Consider the following 5,092-nt stretch of genomic DNA (forward strand, 5'->3'; position numbering starts at 1 on the left):
CATAGTCACTTAGATCACATTTCTTCCCCCATTCTGATGTATAGTCTGAACAACAACTGAGTCTCTTGACCACATCTTCATTTTATTAAGCATTGAGTTGCTGCCACATGATTGGCTGATTAGATTAATGAGCAGGTGTATCAAATAAAGAGGCCACCGATTGTACATTGTTTCATCAGCCTATGATTTCATTCTATTCCTTTCTTGGCCATTCAACTTACCAAATGGCAGACCTGGTTTGGGCGGCTAAATGGCTTCTTGTATATATTCAAAATTGGTTCTTCTTTGGATGAGCATAGGAGTTAGTTAAATAACAAATACAGGAATAGAAACATTAGGTTTGTTCTCATTTCTCCCTAGAACCTTGTGCATCCCAAACCACCTTCAAATAAAATCAAGTTTAATTGTCATTCAAACCGTATATGGATACACGTGAATGAGACAGTAATCCTCTGGGGCCAAAGTGCAAAAACATACACATACATTCAAAATAGCAAGAAATTTTTTAAAAAGTCATCATATAAGAAAACACATTTTTAGTCAGAGACCCTGAACAACAAGTCCTGCAGATTAATCCAGCCTGTCATTCCACCAATCAAACACTGGAGGAGCAACACCTTATATTCCATCTGGCTGGCCTCCAACCTAATTGTATGAACATAGATTTCTCCCTTCATTAAAAAAAATCCCTCCCCTCCCCTTTTCCCGCCTGCCTATCGCCTCCCTCTGATGCCCCTCCTCCTTCCCATCTCCTATGGTTTACTCTTCTCCCCTATCAGATTCCTTCCTCTCCAGCCTGGCTTCACCTATAACCTTCCAGCTATCCTCCTTCCCCACCCCCAACCTTTTTATTCTGGCATTTTCTCTCTTCCTTTCCTGTCCCTAAGAAGGGTTTCGTCTAGAAATGTCAACTGTTCATTTCCATAGATTCTGGCTGACCTCCTTAGTTCCTATTCTGTGTTTTGCAATGAAGAAAATAATATGTCACAACCAGGATCTGATGCTTTCCTTCTCAAGGTTAGTAAAAAAAATGCCTCATGAAATTGCAGAAGCATTAATAATATTTTCAGAGTGCAACTGGCACATCTATGTATCAGATGGGTGGAAGCAAGAAAAAGTAGGCAGAGGCCATCAGTTGTAAGGATGCAAATGGAATTAGTCATGGAGTGACAAAGCACTTCATAAGTACAAGCTAGCTGGAGAGAGCAACTATGACATTGTTCATGCACAGTCATGCTTGACTAATCTGATTTGTTTAGATAATCACTAATAAGATAGATAACTGTTGGGTGTACACAATTCAGGTCAGAAAAGCATTTCTTTTGATGAGGGAAGCAAGCAATGAGGTATATAATCTTGCATTTAGAAGCAAACAATTGAGAGAGATTAGAGTAGCAGCAATCTGAACATAGAACATTACAGCACAGCATTCAGCCCACAATGTTTTGCTGACTTTTTATTCTACTCTAAGATCACTCTAGCCCTTCCTTCTTACATAGCCCTCCATTGGATGCTCTTCATTGACTACTGCTAAGCATTCGACACTAACACCCCCTGAAATTAAACAAAAAACTCCAAAACCTAGGCTACAAAACCTCCTTGTGCAACTGGATCATTGATTTCCTCACTTGCTAGTCAGTTCAGATTGACAACACCTACACAATCACTATCAGCATAGGTGCACCATAGGGCTGTGTGCTTAGCTCGCTCCTCTATTTGCTTTATACATATGACTGTGTGGCCAAGTACAGCTATATTTAAGTTTGCTGACAACATCACTGTTGTTGGCCAAATCAAAGTTGTTGTTGAATCTGCATATAGGAGGGATATGGAAAATCTGGTTGAATGGTGCCATAACATAAACCTCTCACTCAACATCTGCAGAGGGTTGTAAATCTAGTCAGCTCCACCTTGGGCATTAGCCTACAAAGTATCCAGGACATCTTCAGGGAACGGTGTCTCAAAAAGGCAGCGTCCATTATTAAGGACCTCCAGCACCCAGAGCATGCCCTTTTCTCACTGTTGCCATCAGGTAGGTGGGTCAGAAGCCTGAAGGCACACACTCAGCGATTCAGGAACAGCTTCTTTGCCTCTGCCATCTGATTCCTAAGTGGACATTGAACCCTTGGACACTACCTCATTTTTTAAATATACACTATTTCTGTTTTTTGCACATTTTTAATCTATTCAATATCTGTATATTGTAATTGATTTAATTATTATTTTTATTCTTTTCTGTATTATGTGTTGCTTTGAACTACTGCTAAGTTAACAAATTTCACGTCACATGCCAGTGATAATAAACCTGATTCTAACATCAGCAAACTCAAAGAAATGATGATTCAAGAGTCAGTGAGCCAGTCCTCATTACGAGATCAGAGGTGGAGATGGTCAGTAACTAAATTCCTTGAAGTTACCATTTCAGAGAATCTGCCCTGGGAACAGCATGTAAGTGTCATTATAACAAAGGCGCAGTAGCACCTCTTCTTTCTTAGAAGTTAGCACGGATTTGGTATGTCATCTAAAACTTTGACAAAACTTTTATAGATACACAATGGGGAGTATCCTGTCTGGTTACATCAAGGCTGGAATGGAAACGCCAATACTTAAGAATGGAAAAAAAACCTGCAAAAAGTAGCGGCGTTACAAACTGCAATGTTTTAGAAACAAATCAACAGCAAGAGATTTCACACTGAGTCTGGTTTTAATTTTAAAATCACTACCTTTATTAGTATCTACTTATAATATAGTAACTTAACCAAGATAAACAAAAGTTAACAGTGTTATGTGTATATGTGTGTAAATATAGCTCCCAAACTATATTGAGCTTGGGGAGAACAAGGCTTTGAGTCCTGAGATGGTAAAGTAGGAAAGTTCAGTCATCCATGTAATAAATGAGGGGAGAGAGATATTTGTAATCCACGTTGTAATGGAGAGAAAAGGTAAGTACAAAGTATTCCACAGGTTCCATGCCAGGTAAACAAAGTATTAGTCACCGTAGATCTTGTCCATCGTGTTGATCCAAATCCACATCCCAATTACTGTATCACCAAAAATGACCTGTCACAGGAATATCGTCTTCGAGTGGTTACCACACAACATTCCGTTACCGTCACCACCATTCAGTACATCTATAAGGAGCACTGTCACAAGAAAGCAGCATCCATCATCAAAGCCTTCCACCATATAGGCAATACTCTCTCCTCACTGTTGCTATCACAAAGAAGGTGCAGGTGACTTGGGTCCCACATCATATTGAATTGATTCCACAACCTGTGGAATCACATTCAAGGATTCTACAACTTGTGTAATATTTATTTGTTTATTATTCTCTTTTTTTGTATTGTACAGTTTGTCTTCTTTTGCACATTGGGTTCTTAAATGCCCTAATGTATCTGCAATTCCACCACTCCTGGCAGTGCATTCCATGCACCCACCACTCTCTGTAAAGAACTTGCCTCTCACATCCTCCCTATATGTTTTTCCAATCACATTAAAATTGTTCACTCAACCTATCTTTGATAGGTTATATATGCCCTGTAGACCAGGCAGCATCCTTGTAAATCTACTCTACACCCTCTCCAATGCTTCCACATTTTTCTATAATGAGGCTATCAGACTGAACATGCTTTTCCAAGTGTGGTATAACCATGGTTTTACAGAACTGCAACATCACTTCATAGCTCTTTGACTCAATCCCCCAGCTAATGAAGGTCAATACACCATATGTCTTCTTATCAACCCCATCAACCTACACAGCAGCTTTGAAGGATCAATGGACATGTACCACAAGATCCCTCTGTTCCTCCACGCTGTCAAGAACCTGCCATTAATCCTGTATTCTGCCTTCAAATTTCACACTTTTCCAGGTTGTACTCCTTCTGCCACTTCTTTGCTATACATCCTGTTAATGTCTTGTTGTAACCTATGACAACCTTCTACATTATCCACAATAATACACACAGAATGCTGGAGGAACTCAGCAGGCCAGGCAGCATCTGGGGAAAAGAATAAACAGTCAACGTGCTGACCAAGACCCTTCATCAGGATTTATGAATAGTCCTGATGAAGAGTCTCGGTCCAAAACATTGCTGGATCCTTGATGGTTGATGCTGGTTTCCTGTGACAATGCTCCATGTAGATGTGTTCAATGGTAGGGAAGGATTTACCTGTGATGTCATGACAAATCTTATTGAGATACAACGTGGAATAAGTCCTTCTGGCCTTCGCACCACCCCGCCCAGCAATTTCCCTGATTTAATCCTAGCCTAATCACAGGACAAGTTACAATGACCAGTTAACCTACCAACTGTGGGAGGACACTGGAGCACCCAGAGGATACCCATGTAGTCACAAGGAGAACATACAAACTCCTTGCAGGCAGTGGTGAGAATTGAATCCAGGTCACTGGTACTGTAAAGTGCTGTGCTGCTATAGTACTGTGCCACCCAATCTTCACAAAACTCCTAAGGAAATAGACGCGCTGCTGTGCTTTCTTCAAAATTGCACTTACATGCTGGGCTCAGGACAGGTACTCTGAAAAGATAATATCGTGGAATCTGAAGTGGCTGACCTTCTGCATCTCAGACTCCCTGATGCAGACAGGCTTATAGACCCTCAGTTTCCTCCACCTGAAATCAATAACCAGCTCCTTGGTCTTGCTCATATTGAGTAAGAGGTTGTTGTTGTTGCACTGCTTAGACAGACTTTCAATCTCCTTCCTATATGCTGATTCATCACCACCTTTGATTCGACCTATGACAGTGGCATCATCAGCAAACGTAAATATGGCATTGGAGCTGTGCTTAGCCAGATGGTCATAAGAGTAAAGCAAGTAGAGCAGGTGTCTAAGTACACAGCCTTGGGGTGCACCTGTGCACATGGAGATTGTGGAGGAGATGTTGTTGCCAATCTGAACTGACTGGGGTCTGCAAGTGAGGAAATCAAGAATTCAATTGCACAAGATTGGTATTGAGGCCAAGGTCTTGAAGCTTACTGATTAGTTTTGAGGGGATGATGGTATTGAATGCCGAGCTGTAGTCGATAAAGAGCATCCTGATGTATACAACTTTGCTATCCAAATGTTCCAGGG

The sequence above is a fragment of the Hemitrygon akajei genome, chromosome 14, assembly GCF_048418815.1.
Source record: "Hemitrygon akajei chromosome 14, sHemAka1.3, whole genome shotgun sequence".
Classification (NCBI taxonomy): Eukaryota; Metazoa; Chordata; class Chondrichthyes; order Myliobatiformes; family Dasyatidae; genus Hemitrygon; species Hemitrygon akajei.